Here is an 8,099-nt window from a genome sequence, read left to right on the forward strand (position 1 = left end):
CACATACAGAGTTGAAACGCTGTTTGATTTTTCTTTTCAGCATTGAAAGTTCATCATCCCACCAGTTTACCATCACCCCTTCCTTCCTTATTCATCTATCACCCCATCCTTTCTCACTCATATGTTGTGACGGAGAAAAACACGAGTATTATTAGAGTAGATTATTAAGGTGGTGAGCTGGCAGAATCGTTAGCATGCCAGGCGAAATGCTTAACAGTATTTCATTCTGAGTTTAATTCTGCTGAGGGCAACTTTGCCTTTCATCTTTTCAGAGTCAATAAATTAAGTACCAGTTGTGTACTGGGGTCGATCTAATCAACTGGCCCCTTCCCCCAAAATTCCGGGCCAAAAAAATAACACAATATCCCATCCAATAATAAAAGTATTTTAAAAGATCAAAGACTACCAACTAGATCATAGTTGGGAGATAACACTTTACTCAAAGTGGCCACCCTCAGCCTCTACCCTGGCCTCATGACAGCTCTGAATCCTGGTGCATGCATTCTTTACTGCATCCCTGGGAAAATTGCTGAACACCTCCTTGATCCTGGCTACCAGCTCAACATGGTGTTGCAGGCAGAGTAGTTGGTGTCTTTCACAACCTCGTCTCACACATAATAATCCATGGGATTATGATAAGAGGAATTAGGAGGCCAAAAGTTGGGGCTGGTGAAGTTGTAGAAATTCTCTACCTATTTCCAGAAACAAGGCAAGGAGCTGAATCCTGCTGCCACACATATGGCCATACAACAGCAACACTGATTATGGAAGACATTGGCTCAACTTGCTGCATGGTGAGATTGAACCTAAAATTACATGATTGTGAAGTAAACTTCTTAACTCACAGCCAAACATGTGGGAAGAATCAACACATAAACTATCTAACTTTTATCCTCCATTTCGTCATACAGCATCTTATGGAACTTGTGTTAATGAATAATACAGATAAACAAAGATCTTGTTGATTACATATGAATCATATTCACAAAGTACATTTATATCTGTCATTAATTATATACTACTATCAAAACTAGGCCATATAGAATCACTTTTATATTCTTTTGGAGACTATTCAGAGACTTCATGGCATTATACATTTCAATGTAAGAGTTTTCAGATTTGGTTTGATAAAATATTAAAGTGAAATTTCAGAAGATTACCAATGTTAATGATACAAGACATTTTCAAAGTCTGCCAATGTTGATAAGATCTTTTAGTTTAAAGAAGCAATCAGAAGATTTAAAAAGCAAAGCATTTAAATTGTTCTGTGTTTTTTTTTACATTTGATTAGTCTTTATTAGTAGGGTATTAGAAAACTGTATTTTAGTCAGTAATTTCAGTGCTTTATAAAGATGTTTAAATTAAATAAATAAAGGTGTAAGCATTGCTGTGTTGTGAAAGTGTTAGCTTTCCAACCACATAATTTTAGATTCAGTCTTGCTGTGTGGCACCTTGGGCAAGTATCTTTTACTATGGCCCTTGGCCAACCAAATGCAAGTGAGTGAATTTGACACATGGGGACTGAAAGAAGCCCAAGAGGCCCTCTTTATCAATAAAATGAGCCCCACTATAAATAATAGAAAAGGCTGCATGAAGCAGGCTGGTTGCAACAGAAACACCAACTTGTCCACATGTCCTTAAGAAGGTGTCATAACCCCAAAATATAGAAATATGAGATAAAATTCCAACTTTGTTTTTTTCTTTTTGTAGTCATCATCATCATCGTTTAACGTCCGCTTTCCATGCTAGCATGGGTTGGACGATTTGAATGAGGACTGGTGAACCGGATGGCTGCACCAGGCTCCAATCTGATCTGGCAGAGTTTCTACAATATATTATCTCCAATATATATATATATATATATATATATATATATATATATATTTATATTGACGAGTAGGTGGAGAAATGAAAGATAAGGGCACTCAACACATTTATTAGGAGTTACATGTATTATTATTCAAAGCAGTTTGGTTTAGATTCTGAAACTGAAAGTAGCACGGAATCTGAATCAAACCGTTTTTGAATATAAGAGCACTCTGTCGGTTACAAGGATGAGGGCCCCAGCTGATACGATCAACTGAATAGTTTGCTCATGAAATTAATGCACAAGTGGCTGAGCACTCCACAGACATGTGTACCTTTAACGAAGTTCTCAGGGAGATTCAGTATAACACAAAGTGTGACAAGGCTGGCCCTTTGAAATACAGGTATTACTCGTTTTTGCCAGCTGAGAGGACTGGAGCAATGTGAAATAAAGTGTCTTGCACAAGGACACAATGCGTTGCCAGGAATTGAGCTCACGCCCTTTTGATCATGAGCCAAATGCCCTAACCACTAAGCCACGTGCCTTCACATTTTTTTTTAATAATATATATGTATATATATGTATATATATATTGAGTGGCTGTATAATTACTTCCACCAAGGAAGGCGGTTATGTTTTCATTGGCGTTGTCCGTCTGTATGCAAAATAACTCAAAAAGTTGTAAACAACATTTGATGAAACTTGCAGGAAAAGTTGGTAATGACACAAGGAACAGATGATGAAATTTTGGTAGTGAGCCAGAAAATTTTATGGACGCTTGAAGGATTTTTCATTTGTTATATTTACTTTACATGAAGAATTACAATGTTACATTCTTTGATTATCTCCCTTGAAAACACGTTCATCGTTTCCATGTAACCTATGGTGGCGTTGCTGTTTCCAAAGTTTATTTTCGTTTCCCTATTAGTAATTTTACTCGCGTATCTATCTTAAAATGAACTGCTTGGCGAAGGTTTGCACTCTCCGAATGATTTTCTAGTTAATAAATGTTTTTTTTTTAATTCTAAATTTGTTGGAAAATAAAAGGCACCAAAATAAAATAAAACGGTCATTAATTATGTACCAATGCAATGTGTGTGTGGGTGTGTGTGAGTGTGTGTGTGTGTGTGTGTTTGTGTGTGTGTATACACACCTGACTGATGATGATGATGATGATGATGGTGATGGTGATGATGCTGATGCTGATGATGATGATGATGATGATGATGATGTGATTCCTTGTTGAACAAAAAACTCACAAGGAAGAATGTGGTCTCCACTGAGCATGAGCAGAAAGAATATGAGAGTTGAAAAACAATCTCAAAATAGTTGATATTCTGTTACGAATCATCACCAACTGGTAGATGGCCTTAACAATGGTACTTTCCAGAGTGATTTTGTGTTATTTCACAAAGAAATAGTGAAGGCAGAGCTATTTGTAAGAAGTTTTGGACAAGTGTCATCTATTATAGCCTCAAGCTGACCAAAGCCTTGTGAATGGATTTGGTGGAAAAGAAGCTGAGAGAAGTCCATCGTATTCACATGTGTGTGTATGTGTGTGTGTGTGTGTGTGTGTGTGTTTGTGTGTGTGTGTTTGTGTGTGTGTGTTTGTGTTTGTGTGTGTATGTGTGTGTGGTATTTCTTTACTACCCACAAGGGGCTACACACAGAGGGGACAAACAAGGACAGACAAACGGATTAAGTCGATTATACCGACCCCAGTGCATAACTGGTACTTATTTAATCGACCCCGAAAGGATGAAAGGCAAAGTCGACCTCGGCGGAATTTGAACTCAGAACGTAGCGGCAGACGAAATACAGCTAAGCATTTCGCCCGGCATGCTAACGTTTCTGCCAGCTCTCCGAGAGAAGTCCATTGTATTCACATGTGTGTGTGTGTGTGTGTGTGTGTGTGTGTGTGTGTGTGTGTGCATGCATTTGTGAGCGTCTTTGTGTTTGTCTTAATTCCCCACTACTGCTTTGACAATCGGTGTTGGTATGTTTGCATCCCCATAACTTAGTGGTTCAACAAAAAGAGACAGGCAGACTAAGTACCAGGTTTAATAAAAAAATAAGTTGTGGAGGGTTGATTCATTCAACTAACAGTGTCGTAGCATGGTCGCAGTCTAATGACTGAAAGAAACAAAAAGATGAAAGATATAATTTTATTGTGATTAATGTCATGGAAAAAGAAAATTGCTATTTTCTTTGGGTCGAAAATATTGCTTGAGGTGAAAATATTGGCAGAAACTAGTGGCTGCCTGTTGATGCTGTTGCAACATTAGGATGTGCTAGAAGTTACTGTTAATTGATTTACTGTTAATCCACTCTACTGAGTGGTCGGTGTTAGGAAGAGCATCCAGCTGTAAAAACTTTGCCAAAACTGGCCTTGCCTGTGCTTGTGTTATGTAAAAAGCATTAAGTCCACCTTGCTGAGTGGCTGGTGTTAGGAAGGGCATCCAGCTGTAAAAACCTTGTCAAAACTGACCTTGCCTGTGCTTGTTCTACATAAAGAGAACTAAGTCCAATCTATTGAATGGGTGGTGTTAGGAAGGGCATCCAGCTGTAAAAATCCTGCCAAAACAGTTACAGAAGTCTGGTGCAAGCTTCTGCCTGGCCAGCTTCTGTCAAGCCATCCCACCCATGCCAGCATAGAAGGCGGATGTTAAGCAATGATGGTGATGATGATGATGACGATGCTTACTGTTGACAAAACCACATCAGTTGACTCGAAATGAGACACAGTTGAGGCCAGCGATGTCAAATTCTCTTATACACCAGATGTGCCATCGAAAATCTTGATTGGACTACATCAGGTGGCGGAGAAGAACCATGCAAGGAACATGCAGAGAGCACAGCATAAATAGTGAAAGTCATGGTGGTGCTCCAGCATGACCGCAGCCACTTGGCTGAAACGCATACATAAATAACTAAATAAATAAATAAATATATATTCATCAAATGTAAATAATGTAAATAATGTACATAATTCCTCATCTCTTAAATATAGAACATATAAGGTACTTGGACTCAACCAAAATATTTCTTCCCATTGTTCATGACTCTCTGCCATAGATTATGGTTAGCAAGTTAGACAGGTCAAACTGGTCAATACTCTGCGCTTTGGTCTAATGGTGTTTTACTTCTCATGATGTCACTTTATGTATAATATATACACTATCCACCCTGTATTCACCACTTTATTTCTTCCAAGTGTTTGTATTCTACTTTTACAGCTAACCTACAAACAAGGTTGCATGTATGTATGTATGTATGAGTATATATATATATATATATATATATATATATATATATATATATATATATATATATATATATATATGTATGTATGTAGGCATGTATGTATGTATGTATGAGTGTATATACATATATGTATGTATGAGTGTGTATATATATATATATGTATGTATATACGTAGGCATGTATGTATGTATCTATGTATGTATGTATGTATGAGTGCATATATATATATATTTATATATATATATATATATATATATATGTATGTATGTAGGCATGTATGTATGTATGAGTGTATGTATGTATGTATGTATGTGTATATATACGGTCATCATCATCATCATTGTTTAACGTCCGCTTTCTATGCTGGCATAGGTTGGATGGTGTGACTGAGGGCTGGCAAGCCAGAGGCTGTACCTGGCTCCAATCTGATCTGGCAAGGTTTCTACAGCTGGATGCCCTTCCTAATGCCAACTGCTCCAAGAGTGTAGTGGGTGCTTATTACATATCACCGGCACGAGGGCTAGTTAGCTGGTACTGGCATTGACCACACTCGAACGGTGCTTTTTACGTGCCACCGGTACGGGAGCCAGTCAGGCGGCACTGGCAACGACCTGTGTATATATGTATATATATATATATACATATATATATATATATATATACTTTGATAGGTTTCAGTCAGTATTGGCCCAGACCATGTCTAACTTAATAGCACCACAATCATCATCATAATAATTTAATGTCCATTATCCATGCTGGCACAGAAACAAAAGGAGAGCGATAGAGTGAAAGAGAGGTAGATACATATGCAGACATTTGTATGTATTGTATTTGTATGTATGTAAATCTATCTACCTTTTCTCTCTCTCATCTATCTCTCTCTCTATCTATCTATATTTTTATGAGTAGGTGTGTGAAACAGTGTCAGAAAGAATACAAATACATATACATACATAATACATACATACCTACCTACATACATACATGCACACCTGTTATTAATAGAATAATGTAATGGTTGACTTTGATGGCTGTTGAACATGAGTTATGTTTTCTTCACATTTATTTTTAGTCTCGCCTTGTTATTTTCTCTGTTCATTTCATTTCTTTGGCCCGTGATCATTATTCAAGAAGTGAACTATGTAACTAGCAAGGCAGAAATGATTTTAAATATTAACCATCAACATTTATTTCTTTTTCTTCTCCTCTGAGCTTTTTAAAGAAGCCTTCCAGCACAGTATTAACCCTTTTAATACCAATCCTGCCTGAGACTGCTTCTGTTTTAAACTCATCTAAATTAAATTCATGTTAAGTTATATTCTAAACACTGGATTAATAATGATAAAGTTGTTTTACTAAATTTCTCATTAATTTCAAAATTAATTGAAACTAAGTCTGTGTATTTAGTCAGAAATATTGTCACAGAAGGGTTGAAATAACAAGTTTGATTCATAGAATCAAAAGTGGTCTCTGGCAAATTGGTATGAAAAGATTTAAGGTGATCTTAACCCTTTGACTCTCTCTTTTACTTGTTTCAGTCATTTGACTGTGGCCATGCTGGAGCACCGCCTTTAGTTGAGCAAATCGACCCCGGGACTTATTCTTTGTAAGCCTAGTACTTATTCTATCAGTCTCTTTGCCGAACCGCTATGTTACGGGGACGTAAACACACCAGCATCGGTTGTCAAGTGATGTTAGGGTGACAAACACAGATGCACATACACACATATATATATACATATATACGATGGGCTTCTTTCAGTTTCCATCTATCAAATCCACTCACAAGGCTTTGGTCAGCCCGAGGCTATAGTAGAAGACACTTGCCCAAGGTGCCACGCAGTGGAAATGAACCCGGAACCTTGTGGCTGGTAAGTAAGCTACTTACCATACAGCCACTCCTGCACCGACTGTCTAATTAAATTTCATGGCCATTCCTGTAATTATCCCTCCGCACCACCAAAAAAAGAATTGATATTTTCTACTTCTGTAATACTTTTTTCAGCATCCTCTGTAGGTACGAGTTTACATATCTGCCATTAAGTGTATTTGATTTTTGTTTCATAAAGAGGAAATCTGAAAAATTGTCTTTTGTAAAAAGTGCCTCTGGGGGTGTCTTCGTTTCTTGCAGCACAAGGAAAAGGTTTTTTTTTTCAAATCCATGAGGTAAAACCACTTTAAGCAGCTAATGGAATACAATTTTGAGTGGATATATCCATTTTGTGCATTCAACGGATTAATTAAACCCTTCCATCAAGATTACATAATCTCCAAAACCTATCTCAATAATGGCTAAGTTATTTTACCAAATTCTTCACTATTTTCAAAATTAATTGCAACAGAGGCTGTGTATTTGGTCAGAAATATGGTAACAAAAGGATTGAAATAAGAAGTTTACTTCATAGAAACAGAGGTAGTCTGCTTCTAAGGTGGTGAGCTGGCAGAACGTGAGCACTCCAGGCGAAATACGTAGCAGTTTTTCGTCTGCCATTACGTTCTGAGTTCAAATTCCTCCCAGTTGCAAACTGGGGTCGATCTAATCAACTGGCTCCTTCCCCAAAAATTTCAGGCCTTGTGCCTAGAGTAGAAAAGAAATATGGTAACAAAAGGGCCAAAGAGTGGTGCTTTGATATCTTCTTCTTGCACTTGCAGTTCAAACATCATCAGATTTTCATTAGACAAGCTATGACATCCCAGTATCTCAGGCACATCATCAATGGTATCTTCAAGCTCTACATAATTTTTCTGAAGACTTTCTGAAGACTTTCTGCCGATGGACAACTTCCAAAGTTATGGATACAAAAAGTAGCAGGAATATTGGAAGAGTGCCAAACACCAACTCATTGACTAGGAATTGAGACCGAATCTCTGTGTTCAGACGTAAAAATAACTATAAACAGGATTTTGTCAGGGATTGAAAACGTCAGTAAGCAGCTAGCCATTCAAATCTCTGGTAGACGGATTATAAACTTGTTTTTATCAGTAGCTGCGTCGACTGGCAAAAACACATTAGACCCAGCAGATGCTC

The sequence above is a fragment of the Octopus bimaculoides genome, chromosome 6, assembly GCF_046866305.1.
Source record: "Octopus bimaculoides isolate indiv1 chromosome 6, ASM4686630v1, whole genome shotgun sequence".
Classification (NCBI taxonomy): Eukaryota; Metazoa; Mollusca; class Cephalopoda; order Octopoda; family Octopodidae; genus Octopus; species Octopus bimaculoides.